Source organism: Amblyraja radiata, chromosome 7 (assembly GCF_010909765.2).
Source record: "Amblyraja radiata isolate CabotCenter1 chromosome 7, sAmbRad1.1.pri, whole genome shotgun sequence".
Classification (NCBI taxonomy): Eukaryota; Metazoa; Chordata; class Chondrichthyes; order Rajiformes; family Rajidae; genus Amblyraja; species Amblyraja radiata.
The window spans coordinates 48,682,348-48,697,612 of NC_045962.1; positions in this window are offsets into that span (position 1 = coordinate 48,682,348).

Below are 15,265 nucleotides of genomic sequence, written 5' to 3' on the forward strand. Positions count from 1 at the left end.
CATTTAAGAAGTGTGTAGGAAGGAACTGCAGATGCTGGTTTAAACCGAAGAAAGACACAAGTATCTAGTTGAGCAATTGCTATGAGTCAAGTGCTGGAAGGTGGCTTTAATATGAATGACTGGCATGTATGTGATGGGCAGAATGGCCCGTTCCCATGCTGTATGTAGCAATGTTACAAAATTTTGAGATTTTAAAAATCAAGTCTGTAATTTATCCCATCAGATAAAGCATAAAAATAAGTTTAATTTGACACCTAATTCACTTTTATATCTCAAGTATTTAAAAAGTTATGGCCATTTTCATACTCGGAAATGAGCATCTTGTTCCCTATTGATTTTCTATGGACATAACAAAAAAGTTGTGATCGTTAACAGTCAAAAGCCCATAACTTTCTTAAAAATTAAGAGAACTGAATGAAATTTTCAGTTATCATAGATTGAAGCATTCTGAAACAAATATAAAATAATCTTACTTGGATGACCTGAAATTAAAGCATATAATTAGTTAGTTACCTAATTGTAGCTAATTTCAGACTTCAATTACTAGATCTAAACATCTATCCATTTCTTAATAAATGATTAACATTTTTAAATAGCCTAAATGTCCAAATAATATTCACAAATAATTCACAATAAAACATGATTTTTAAATCTCATTTACATTAATTTATAGGCCAAATGGAAGGAATTCAGTGTTCAATTGCTGTAAATAAATGTCCATTTAAATCAGCTTTCCAGTGGGTCCCTGTGGAACGCGCTGGTTTAGAACGTTCACATTGCGGTAGATTTGTGCCCCAAATGCCCAGAAAAATACTGCGCGATATAATGGGCCCAAATTGAGCTACTCGCAATATTAAACTTTGTATAAAGGGATCTTTAGAAGCCCTTTTTAATGTAAAAATATGCAGCATACCTTCTGCTATCTGCTTTATGAGACCCTGCGGTTGCTGGCGGTCGCGGGTTTAGAGATTGATTTTTAAACTACTATAACTATTATTCAAGGCCTTTAAACCTAATAATAGCTTTTGCGACGGGGTCTTCCAGCGATTTTTCGTTAATAATTAACTAGGCTGAACATCTTCGATTTGAACAGCCTAGAGAAAATCGCGTTTTAAACCCGCCCCCCTCTAAACGGCGCCAAAATCGCGCACACCCGCAGCGGCAGATTTTCAAAGACGCTTCAGGTAGGCTTTGCAACATACCTACTGTATGACTCTCTGGCTGTAATTGGCTGCCTGGTGTGCATTCAGAAGTACACAAAGCACATACTTGGATACGCATATAGGACTGATAAAACAGGCAAAGATCTGCTGCTCCATTAAGTCTACGACACACCATAAGACATACGATCGGAATTAGACCATTTGGCCCATCGGGTCCATTCGGCCATTCAATCATGGCTGTTCTATTTTTGCCTCTCAATCCCATTCTCCAGCCTTCTTCCCACAATATGATCAGCCATGATCATATTGAATGGCGGTGCAGGCTTGAAGGGCCAAATGGCCTACTCCTGCACCTATTTTCTATGTATCTATAACATTTGACGCCCTTCTTAATCAAGAACCTATCAATTTACGTTTTAAAAATAGCCAATGACTTGGCCTATACAGTCGTCTGTGGCAATGAATTCCACAGATTCACCACCTTCTGGCTAAAGAAATTCCTCCACATCTCCATTCTATAGATACGTCCTTTTATTCTGAGGCTGTGCCCGCTGGTCCTAGATTCTCCCATTATTGGAAACATCTTCTCCACATCCAAATGTGGCCCAACAAGTGCTTTATAAAGTCTCAGCATTACATCCTTGCGTTTATACTCTAGTTCTTGCCAAATGAATGTTAACATTGCATTTGCCTTCCTTACTACCAATTCAACCTGCAAATTAACCTTTCGGGAATCCTGCACTAGTACTCCTAAGTCCCTTTGTACCTCTGATTTCTACAAATGATGCATAGGAGTTATACGGGTAGAGAAGACACACCCACATCACTCCAGGTAATTGTAACAGCTGGTTTACATAGCTCACAAGCCACCTTCAGTTATATTGTTAGATCAAATTTTAAGGCAGATCCAGGGAAGCTGGTTTATATTATCATCAGAATGTGGCTGCTAGCATTTGAATTATAACTGCAGGGAAACCACTAAACACTCCCGCAACAAGAACACTAAAGCAACCCTGGTAATTTATCATTGATTCTCAGCTCACTATGCCAATCAGCCCAGTGTATGCCCAATATATTCACTGCATGTGTTTTCTCCTTTCCTCTGAACCTCTCCACACCCCGGCAAAAAATCTTTACCATGCAGCAGAAACGTGCACACCCATATTTAAAGGGTGCAGGGATGTGTACCTGTTGATAGCTTTGACAGTTCAAAATCCAAAAGAATTTCACTTTGTGGAATGCAACTCATCTAGCTGGAGTAGCATAACATTACATGAATACATTACAACGCGGCGAAATAATCTCTTGCAAGAAGCAACAATGTCAATCTCAATTCAGGGGACCCTTCTCAACAAAATGGATACAAGTACGTATAGAGGTCACATGAACTTTCGGGTCTGATCCATGTTACTTGCATTTAGAGTCTTAATGTAATTTTCCTTGTTCAATGAGGTACAGTTAAATTCTTAATTTGCATACAATTCGGTAACAATCTTACTATTCATTAGGCACAATCATACTTAAGTACAATATTGTAATTTAGTAGATTACACTGGGGCAGTGTACAATATATTAGGTGGTTGAATAGCTAAGTATGAAACTTAAATGGGAGTCAAACATGTACACTGGGAACTGACTGGTGTATCATGTTTGAAACACGACAGAGATGCTATTCATTCTAACTAATACCAAGGAGAATGATGAAACAAAAAGATGTTTATTTTATACCAGTTTGATGGTGCATGGTGAACCTTTCAAAGTCGAATGAAGTGGAAGTGGAAGTGTATGGTAGTGTGTGCCCAGTTTCAGGAAAGCAGCACTCACTAACGTTTTCCACCTCCATCCCCAAGAAAACCAATCCACCAATCTCCATATCTTCATTCTTAGAACAGAGCAGCTGAGAAACAAAATCCAAATAAGACTAAGAAGCGACTCAGTAATTCAGGAGTCGAGGGATTAGGTAACTGTAAGAACGGATGATTGAATGGTTAAATGAATGAGCGATCAGATTGCCTAGTGGGCAGAAGGCTGATGGGAAGATGTTATTGGCCGAGTTACCAAAAGGCGGTGATGCATTGGAATCTAAAGCCAGAGAGGATGGAAAAATATGAGTAAACAACATTGTATATTTTTTGATACAGACCAAATTTGCCAAATATGGATTCTCGTGCTACTGTGTCATTAAGAGCCAATTAACTTACAGAGTGCAGGAGGGAGATCAATCAACTGACAAATGGTGCCTTGCTCTCAACATCTGAGAAATCATGGAAGTCATTGTTGACTTTAGAAGAGGAAGGTCAACAACTCATAAACCTGTCTTCATAATGGGACGGTGGTGGAGAGAGTAAAAAACTTTAAATTCCTGGTTATGTATCTCTCTGAGACTCTATCCGGGACCCAGCACATGATGCGATCATAAAGAAAGCCCATCAACACCTCTCTTCCTTGGAAGATTGAGGAGAATTGATGTGTTAACAAATACTCCCATGAACTTCTACAGGTGCACAGTAAAGAACATATCACTGCGAGGCAGCAGCTCAACTGGATGGACCACCCTAATGTCACTCTACTACTAAATTTTATTCTGGGCACCACACATTAGAAAGGATAGTAAGGCCTTGGAGAGTGTTCAGATAATTACCAAAACTACACCAATAGTTGGACAGAGAAGAAACCTGGATTGATGTCTTGGTGTAAAGAGAAGGCTCTAATTGAGTTGTTGAGCATTATGAAGGGTTTTAATAGAGTAAACAATTTAACTGGCTAAAGGATTGAATTTAAGGTCATTGATAAAGAAAGTTGTGAAGAAGGTAAGGCAAGTCTTTTCCTGCGCTGAACTGCTTAGCGTTGTTTGATCCAGTGAAAATAGATTTAATGTATTTGTGAGAAATGTACAGGATGTAGAGGAAAAGAAAAATGTAGAAATATGGGTGAATGTGCTGGGAAAAGATTAATTGGATAGATCTTACTAAAAGTTTGCATCAACTTGATGAGCCAAAAGGTTTACTTCACTGATGTACAAAACAAATGCATCAGTATGAACTCACCATGTTAAGAACTAGATGTTAGCGCAATTCCTTCTTCGCCTTACATCCCCTGATGAATCATCCACATCTTTATCCTCAGGATTAAAACATGACATTCCACCTTGATATTGGAGAAGGATGTTTGGGAGGTCTTGGTCTGTGCCAGCTTCAAGTGTGGCTGTGGAAGGCTCGTGGTGGGAGAAAGTGGTTAACAATATATCTGTTGAGAATAGATCAAATGGTAACGATGGATGAGGAAAGCCTCCCTGGCCTATTACATTAACTATTATCTACAGAATTCTAGGCACCATTTTGTCCCTCTGCCTCTTTGTAAGAGGTTTGCCTGGAAGTCCATTACAAATCCTACCATGGTATATACGATGCACATTCATCTCTAGTTCAAATCAGTGTTTTCTTGTTTGTTTCACATAATTTACAGTGATATTTTGAAGGATCATTTTCTGTACACTTTATCACCTTACTCTACAGACAGGAAGTGACACAGCTGGCGTCCTGGTGCCATCGCAACAACCTGGAGCTCAATGCTCTTAAGACAGTGGAATTGATTGTAGACTTTAGGATAGCTCCCGCTCCCTTCACCCCACTCAACAACACCACAGTCACATCTGTGGGGTCTTAAGTTCCTGGGAACCATCATCTCCAAGTACCTTAAATGGGGGGCCACCATCAACTCCACAGTCAAAACGGCACAACAGAGGATGTACTTCCTGCGACAGTTGAGGAAGCAAAATCTGCCACAGGTAATGATGGTCCAATTCTATATGGCCATCGTAGAGTCTGTTCTCACCTTCTCCATCATGGTCTGGTTTGGCTCAGCCACCGAGCACGATATCCGGAGGCTGCGGTGAATCGTCTGATCAGCTGAGAAGGTTATTGGCTGCAACCTTCCCTCCATTGACGAACTGTACACTGCAAGGGCCAGGAAGCGAGCGGGTAAGATCATCTCTGACCCCTCTCACCCTAGCCACAAACTCTTTGAATCACTTCCCTCTGGAAGGCGATTCCGGACTGTCAAAGCTGCCACAGCCAGACTTAAAACAGCTTTTTTCCACGAGTAGTAGCTATACTCAATAATCAAAAATCTGTAGCCTCCTTTTGCTCTGGTATTTTATTTAATTCACATGTTTAATTGATAATGTTTTATTATTAATGTTTAATGTTTTATGTGTCATTCCTAACTGTCACTGTATGTCATGTTGTCACGGGGGTGGAGCACCAAGGCAAATTCCTTGTATGTGAATACTTGGCCAATAAACTTATTCATTCATTCATTCTTATATTGTGCTCCAAGATAATCATTAGATACAACTACCTTTTCAGTGATTACTCATCCACTCAGAACCCGAAGCCTACGGTATCCCCATGCATGTTCTATAGCTGCATTAACCCCCTTCTATTATTCTTCCGCAATAACCTACCTGACCTCCCGGTGGCTCAGCACTTCAACTCCCCCTCCCATTCCCAATCCGACCTCTCTGTCCTGGGTCTCCTCCATTGCCAGAGTGAGCAACAGCGGAAATTGGAGGAACAGCACCTCATATTCCGTCTGGGGTCCTTGCGTCCTTATGGCATTAACATTGAATTCTCCCAATTTGGCTAGCCCGTGCTGTCTCCTCCCCTTCCTTAACCCTCTAGCTGTCTCCTCCCATCCGCCCGCCCTCGGGCTCCTCCTCCTCCTCCTCCTCCCCTTTTCCTTCTTTCTTTCCCCACCCCCCATCAGTCTGAAGAAGGGTTTCGGCCCGAAACGTCGCCTATTTCCTTCGCTCCATAGATGCTGCTGCACCCGCTGAGTTTCCCCAGCAATTTTGTGTACCAACCCCCTTCTAGGCAGGTGATCAAATTTAGGCATAGCATAAGATGGCTTTACTTAAAAAGCAATTTAAACAAAACATTTCTGATTCCATATGTGGACAAAGTCAGATAAAAGTTAAGCCAATGTTTTTTGTCTTAACTTTTTTTTTTAAACTTCAAATGCAAACTGAGCACATGGGTAATGTAAACCATCCTATGTTTTAAGTCTGTTAAAGTTCTGCTTAGAATTGAGAATATTAAAGTGAGAAAGATTTCTTGCTACTCTTTGGAGGTATATAAATACTCTTCCATATACTCTTATGTATACTATACTCTTATATATGTTTATATTATATAATATATATACGGTATATAAATCATGAGGGTGTATATAAGGTGAATAGTCACAGTCTTTACCCCAGGGCAAGGGAGTCTATAACTATGGCGGCAGAGTGGCGCAGCTGTAGAGTTGCTGCCTTATAGCGAATGCAGTGCTGGAGACCCGCGTTCGATGCTGACTATGGGTATTGTCTGTACGGAGTTTGTAAGTTCTCCCCATGACCTGCATGGGTTTTCTCCGAGATCTTCGGTTTCCACCCACACTCCACTAGACGTACAGGTTTGTAGGTTAATTGGCTTGGTAAATGTAAAATAGTCCCTAGTGTGTGTAGGATAGTGTTAATGTGCGGGGATCGCAGGTGGGCCGAAGGGCCTGTTTCCGCTCTGTATCTCTAAAACTAAAACTAGAGGGCATAGATTTAAGGAGAGAGGTGAAGAATTTAAAGGGGATCTAAGGTTGCAACCTTTTTATGCAGAGGGTGGTGGGTCCATGGTTCGAGATGCAAGAGGAAGCTCTAGAGGCGGGTACAATTACAATGTTTATAAAACATTCAAACAGGTAAATGGGTAGGAAAGGTTTAGAGGTGATATTGGCCAGATGCAGACAGCTAAGACCATAAAATACAGGAGCAGAATTAGGCCATTCAACCCATCAAGTCTAATCCGTCATTCAATCATGGCTGATCTATTTTTCCCTCTCAACCCCATTAAGTTAAATGATTGGCACGGATAAGTGGCATGCTTCCTTGCAGTATACCTCTATGCTTCTATACCTTTTAAGTTTTTCAAAATCCTCTTTCCTTGCTGCAATGTGAAGATTATTGCCTAAAGCTATGTACAGAAATCAAAAAACTATGTGTATGTAATAAAAATCACTGTAAATCCTATAATGAAGTCACCTAAGTACGTTGATGTGATGTATTTAAGTTACTATGAACTTACAGTGAATGATGTGTCACTTATAGTCACTCTTCCCTACAGTTGGTTTCTTTTGCTGAATTATTACCACTGAAGTTCAATCAATGTGTGGCATATGAATACGCAAAGTATGAGAAATAAAGTGGACGAGCTTGAGGCTCAGTTAGAAATTGGCAAGTATGATGTTGTGGGAATTACAGAGACATGGCTGCAAGAGGGCCAGGGCTGGGAACTGAATATTCAAGGGTATGTCTCCTATCGAAAAGACAGACAGGTGGGCAGAGGGGGTGGGGTAGCTCTGTTGGTGAGGAATGAAATTCGGTCCCTTGAAAGGGGTGACATTGAAACAGGAGATGTGGAGTCAGTATGGATAGAACTAAGGAATTGTAAGGGTAAAAATACCCTAATCTACAGGCCCCCAAACAGTAGCCTGGATATAGGGTGCAAGTTGAATCAAGTTAAAATTGGCATGTCGTAACGGTAATGCTACGGTTGTTATGGGAGGTTTCAACATGCAGGTAGACTGGGAAAATCAGGTTGGTACTGGACCCCAAGAAAGGGAGTTTATGGAGTGCCTCTGTGATGGATTCTTAGAGCAGCATGTACTGGAGCCTACCAGGGAGAAGGCAATTCTGGATTTAGTGTTGTGTAATGAACCGGATTTGATAAGGGAACTTGAGGCTAAGAAGCCATGAGGAGGTAGTGACCATAACATGACAAGTTTTAATCTACAAATTGAGAGGGAGAAGGGTAAATCGGAGGTGTCAGTATTACAGTTGAACAAAGGGGACTATGGAGCCATGAGGGAGGAGCCATACCAAAGTTGACTGGAAAGATTCCCTAGCAGGGATGATGATGGAACGACAATGGCAGGTATTTCTGGGAATAATACAGAAGGTGCAGGACCAGTTCATTCCAAAGAGGAAGAAAGATTCCAAGGGGAGTAAGGGGCGATTGTGGCTGACAAGGGAAGTCAGGGACAGTATAATAATAAAAGTGAAGAAGTACAACATAGCAAGATGAGCGGGAAGCCAGAAGATTGGGTAAAGAGCAACAGAAGATAACTAAAAAGGCAATACGGGGAGAAAAGATGAGGTGCAAAGGTAAGCTAGCCAAGAATATGAAGGAGGATAATAAAAGCTTCTTTAGGTATGTGAAGAGGAAAATATTAGTTAAGACCAAAGTTGGACCCTTGAAGACTGAAAAAGGTGAACTTATTATGGGGAACAAGGAAAATGGCAGATGAGTTGAACAGGTACTTTGGATCTGTCTTTACTAAGGAGGACACAAACAATCTCCCTGATGTACTAGTGGTCAGAGGATCTGGGGTGACAGAGGAACTGAAGGAGATCCACATTAGGCAGGAAATGGTGTTGGGTAGACTGATGGGACTGAAGGCTGATAAATCCCCAGGGCCTGGTGGTCTGCATCCCAGGGTACTTAAGGAAGTGGCTCTAGAAATTGTGGACGCATTGGTGATAATTTTACAATGTTCTATAGATTCAGGATCAGTTCCTGTGGATTGGAGGGTAGCTAATGTTATCCTACTGTTTAATAAAGGCGGGAGAGAGAAAACAGGGAATTATAGACCAGGGAGCCAGACATCGGTAGTGAGTAAGATGCTGGAGTCGATCATAAATGATGAAATAGCGACACATTTGGACAGCAGTAACAGGATCGGTCTGAGTCAGCATGGATTTACGAAGGGAAATCATGCTTGACTAATCTTCTGGAATTTTTTCAGGATGTAACTAGGAAAACGGAGAAGGGAGAGCCAGTGGATGTAGTGTGCCTGGCCTTTCAGAAAGCATTTGATAAGATCCCACATAGGAGATTAGTGGGCAAAATTAGGGCACATGGTATTGGGGGTAGAGTGCTGACATGGATAGAAAATTGGTTGGCAGACAGGAAACAAAGAGTGGGGATTAACGGGTCCCTTTCAGGATGGCAGGCAGTAACTAGTGGGGTATCGCAAGGCTCGGTGCTGGGACCGCAGCTATTTACAATATACATCAATGATTTAGAGGAAGGGATTCAAATTAACATTAGCAGATTTGCAGATGACACAAAGCTGGGTGGCAGTGTGAACTGTGAGGGGGATGCCATGAGAATGCAGGGTGACTTGGACAAGCTGGTTGAATGGGCAGATGCATGACAGATGCAATTTAATGTGGATAAATGTGAGGTTATCCACTTTGGTAGCACAAGCAGGAAGGCAGATTATCATCTAAATGGAGTTAAGTTGGGAAAAGGGGAAGTGCAACGGGATCTGGGGGTCCCTGTTCATCAGTCAATGAAAGTAAGCATGCAGGTACAGCAGGCAGTGAAGAAAGTGAATGGCATGTTGGTCTTCAAAACAAGAGGAGTTGAGTATAGGAGCAAAGAGATCCTTCTGCAGTTGTACAGGGCCCTAGTGAGACCACACCTGGAGTATTGTGTGCAGTTGTGGTCTCCAAATTTGAGGAAGGACATTCTTGTTATTGAGGAAGTGCACCGTAGGTTCACAAGGTTAATTCCCGGGATGGCGGGACTGTCATATGCTGAGAGAATGGAGCGGCTGGGCAAATATACTCTGGAATTTAGAAGGATGAGAGGATATCTTAATGAAACATATAAGATTAAGAGTTTAGACACGCTAGGCAGGAAACATGTTCCCGAATGTTGGGCGAGTCCAGAACCAGGAGCCACAGTTTAAGAATAAGGGGTAAGCCATTTAGAACGGAGACAAGGAAACACTTTTTCACACAGAGTTGTGAGTCTGTGGAATTCTCTGTTCTCTGGAAACTTTCTGAGAGAGCTTGATAGGACTCTTAAAGATAGCGGAGTCAGGAGATATGGGGAGAAGGCAGGAACGGGGTACTGATTGTGGATGATCAGCCATGATCACATTGAATGGCGATGCTGGCTCAAGGGGCCAAATGGCCTACTCGTGCACCTATTGTCTATTGTCAAATGTTTGCCTTGATTTGTTGTGAAGACTCATTGAATAATGGACGGAAAAAAAACACTTAATTCATATGCTTCTACAGTAACGTTAGAATAGTCAGTGAGGCAAAGAAAGACAAAGCTCGGAAACAAGCCCTTTAGCCCACTGTTCATTCTGACCATCATCCACCCTTTTGAATTCATCTTACAATATTTTTTTAATTCTCCCCACTCTACCAGTGTCTACCACTCATCTACACACTAGAATACTGGATGACCAATTACCTACCGGTGTTAACTGTACATTAACCTATAGGTCTTTGAACATGGGAGGAAGTCCATGCACTCATAGAGGGAACAGACCTCACACAAGGTCAAGATTCAACCTTGGTCTCTGCTGAAGGCAGGGACTTTACCAGCTGCAGCTGCACCACTGTGCCACCCAACTCGTTCAACATGTGTGGAAATAGTGAGGTATCTTATTCCCCCCTGCTCCCTCCCATCAATTAGAAGCCATTGGCTCCTGGCTGAATTTGGTTTTTCCAACTGGGCCAAACAAATAGAGTATAATTTACCCTATTGTCAACACCGCCATACTGAGGCCATTTTGAACATCCTCGCTATGGATCACAGAGTGTCTTGTCCAGAGTAGGGGAATCGGGGACCAGAGGGCGTAGATTTAAGGTGATCGGGAAAAGATTTAATAGGAATCTGAGGGGTATCTTTTTCACACAAAGGGTGGTGGGTGTATTCCAGAGGCGGTAGTGAGGCAGGGACTATTGCGACGTTTAAGAAACAATTAGACCGGTACATGGGCAGGACAGGTTTAGAGGGATATGGGCCAAATGCAGGCAAGTGGGACTAGGGTAACTGGGACATTTTGGCCGGTCTGGGCAAGCTTCCACACTGTATGACTCTATGACTGGTTCGATTCATCTAGTTCTGGATAAATGAAGAATGCTCAAACTTAATTTTTAAAAATATTTACGGATAACTAAAGAGATATCAGACAGAGGGCTTTAAATAGCCCCCAAACAATTGTGCAAGTCAGCAAAGGTGGGATGTGTCTGCTGAACTACAAAACTAGTCCATACCAATCAAACAATACAGCACTGTCCACTGTCAAGTACAGGCTCAGACAGCATGGATGGGGTCATTTCAGCCCCTTGGGCGTGGGCTGGCTCTTTTCAAAAGTTATCTGATCAACACCACTCCCTATCACCTTTTACAGTTTTCTTATTCAACTGGATCTACTACACTCTGTCCCTTTTAAACATTGAATTCCAAATTTTACCTCTACCTTAAAAAAAAACATTTATCTAATTTCTCCCTAGCTCCTTTGCCAACGACATTTTGATATTTTACATCCATGTTTTTAAAGAAATGCTCCAAAAAATTCAAGGGTTAAATTGCAGGGAAGAGAAAAATAAAATCGCAGCTGCAACTCTACCGGTCCAGCTCACTATCCCCGTCCTTGTAATAAATGCCAAGGCCCAGAATGTATCGACTTCTGATTTGCTTCTCCTGAGAGCTCACTACCCCCAACTGGTTGGATGGCAATTTGGGAGCGGGGACAAGGGGGATTAAGTATTCCATTTTGATGGTGGGACATTGAGTGTTTTTTGGGGGCAACTGTTGCCTAGTGGCGGGGAGAGGAGGTGTCAGGGGCACCTGGTCACTCCTCTTTCATCCACTTGACGCCGGAGATGGATGCAGCCTTGCTTGGTCTGTACCACCATGCGCGTCGAGCCCCTCTGTCCCTCTACTTTTGCCAAGATTTGCGCTTTTAAGAGCAGCAATTTGTCCACCAGAGGTAAGAGGGAACCTGTTGGCGCTCTTCGATTGCTAGTTGATTTCAGTCCGTCAGTTTCATGCTGCGGTCAGTGCCCGGCTGCCGGCGGTGACAATGAGCTCAAGGTCGCGGCGTCACAATGGGACAATGTCCGGGCCAGCAGCCGCCGCCTGGACGCCGGCCGAACTCCAAGTTCCCATGGGGACGCGTCTTCGCCGAGCTGCCTTGTCTTCAGCTGAGATCACTGAAGCGTCCCCCGCCCCCCACATAATTCGCCAAAATAAGCCACTCGTTCTCCTCTCCGACCCCGGGATAGAATGCAGCGCCTGCCGCATTTAGGAGCGGGTCACACCCACAACATCATCATTGTGAACCCAAACGGGTTGGCCCAGGTAAACCAGGCGTCGGGCAGAACTGGCGCGCACCAGCACCACCCTGCACCAGTTGGGGCATCCAGTTCACACCAACATCCAGATCCGGGAATAAGAACAACCCTTCTTCACCAGGAGCAAAGCCAACAAGCGAGGCGGTCTCTCCCAATTCGCCAGTCAAATCGGCCTATGGTCACGTCAGTCCTGCACCACCACCCTCTCCCTTCAACAGCTCAAGGTTATCAGTTTACTTTCTCTCTTCCTCCCATTTCCCACTCTTCCCCGCGAAGCCTCGGGGCCAGTGGGGATTTGAATAAAGGTTGGGAATCATTTGAGGAAGCAAACTCCCTCCTCAGCAACTGCAGCTTAAAGGCGGCCAAGGGGGAGAAAGAGACAATGGAAGAGAATTCAGGCATGCAAACGGGAAACATAAGAATCTCCACTAACAGCTGGTATATCAGTATCAAAAGGATAATGGAATGCTGGCCTTTGATACAAGCGGATTGGAATTCATTGGTGAGGAAGTCATTTCCTTTGGAGTGTTTGCAAAATTGGCCTCAGCTTTAGAGTTGCAGCCAAAGAGTGCAGCACTGGTTCAATGGAATCATCCCAGGGATCAAAGGGATAAATAAACGGCTACATCATCTAGAAATGGGTTTAGAAAGCCAAGGAGTGATGTAGTCAGGATATGTAAGATACTTTGGTGATTCTGTGGATTGGGTGCATCAGAATAAGTAGAGAAATGCTTAATGAGGGTATATTTACTATATTCAAATTACATAAACTGGAAGAAAATTAAAAGCACCTTTGATCGCTGATCTGAACATAGAACCAACCTGCTTATTCTATCCTCATGTGACAAACTGTCCCCTCCATCCAAGGAATCATACTGGAGAACCTTCACCAGCTTTCCTCTTCCTCGGGGACGGAAACCAAGTGTGGACACAACCTTTCAGGTGGGCGGGGGCCTGTATAATCAAGATGCTGTTAATCCTGGAACTAAATTGACATTCCTGGGGTTATATCAGGCCCTGGTCATAGTCATAGAGTGATATTCCCTCCTGCAATGTTGTTCACGGGTCTGATTTCCCTTCCCAAGGAAGAGGGAGGGCAATGAAGGTTCTCCACATAGTATGAGAAAAAACTTTGCCACATGAGGAGGGATTAGGCAGACAGTGTCTATATTCTTAAGAATTTAAAAGAATGAGGTGATCTCATGAAAATTCTTGCAAGATTTGATAAATTAGACGTGGGGTTGATGTTACCCCGGCACGGGTATTCTGGACCAAAAGTTATGGGCTCAATATAATAGTGTTGGCTATTCACGAGAGTGATGAGATGGAATGTCTCCAGCAAGAGGGCGGTGAATCTTTGGAATTCTCTTCCATGTCACTGAGTTTATTCAAGGTCAAGAATGGTGGCCCTTTTGATGTATGAAATGTACAAAAATGATGCTGAATTAAAAATAAATCACGATGGTCTTATTAAATAGTGGAGTAGGTGTAAGGATCAGAATGAGCCCCCCCTGCTTCTATCTTTCAAGTTCACATGAAACCTTTAACGTTGTATTGATGGCTTTTGTTGAGGTACAAATGGAAAGTCAATGGAGTGGAGCTGCAGATCAGCCATGATGTAACTAATTAGAGGGATATTTGAGAGGCTGAAAGGGCTGTTGCTGTTGTTAAGTAAGTTGGTCTTAATCTATTGAACCAGCAAAACCTCTGACACAACAATCACCTGTGCTTTATTTCATTTTTATTGCATTGTGTGTTTTCTCAAATTACAGAAACACTTTCAAAACTGGGGAAAGGGATATAACATTTATGTTGAATGGTCAAAGCTGATGTTAATGTCATTGGGCTAGTAGAATTTTTGCAAGTTTATGCAAGGGATGTATTTGTCTCAGTGGATTTTTAAAATTTCTTTGTGGAATACGGGTATCAATGGGAAGGCCACAATTTAAATGCCCTACCCTCTTAATAAGGTGGTGGTGAGTCACTCCGAGAAACCACTGCCTCCTGATGAGGAAATTATCCACAGTGCTGTTAAGAAGGGAGTTCCCTGACAAGAATGTTAAGCAGCCAGAATTGGTGGGTTGATTTAATAAGCTCTTGTTGCAAGCTTAGTTTATTCTTAGTGTTCCTTCACGCACATTATTATATCTCTGTAATCTTAATCATTTATTTGATTTTGTTTACACCTTATGTTTATCTTTCTTTTTTTTTGTGATTTATCAATTCTTTATCATTTTAATTGTTTTTTTCAATATCCTAAATAGTTTTCAATGTAATTAAAGTGACTATCTTCCAAATTTCCTGTCATGCTATAATATTCCTTTGGAGTTGATCATAATATGATATGCTCAAAATTCAGGAGTTTCTGAGAATTTGAAGGCATCTACGAAATCAGATATTTATGCCTGCTACTTTGTCAATGTTCATTTGATCTTCTCAGTTCAGATCACGCCTGAATTTGATACATCAAAACTGGCTGATCCTGTATTTTGCAATGGGACAAAGTTTCTGTTGTATTACAATTCCTTCCATGAAATCATTGTTTATTACAGTTTATTACAGAAATAGGCATTCTTTAAATTGTACCTTTGCCACCTTTTTGCAAGAGGGAACCAATTAGCCCCACTCTACCCTAGTCCTTCCCCTGAAGCCTAAAACTTTATCCCTTTTCAAATGGTTCAAATATCTCCCCTTTTGAACATTACTATTGAATCCGCTTTCACCATCTGCTGCCGCATTGCATTCCAGATCACAATCCGCTGCATTAAAATAAGAACTAATTTTGGTTTTGTTTATTATCCTTCCTTTTCTCTCTGGGTATTGAGATTCCTGACAGTTTCTCCCTGACTACTCCATCAAAAATATTTTATAGTTTTCAACACCCCCTATCAAATCTCTCCTTGGC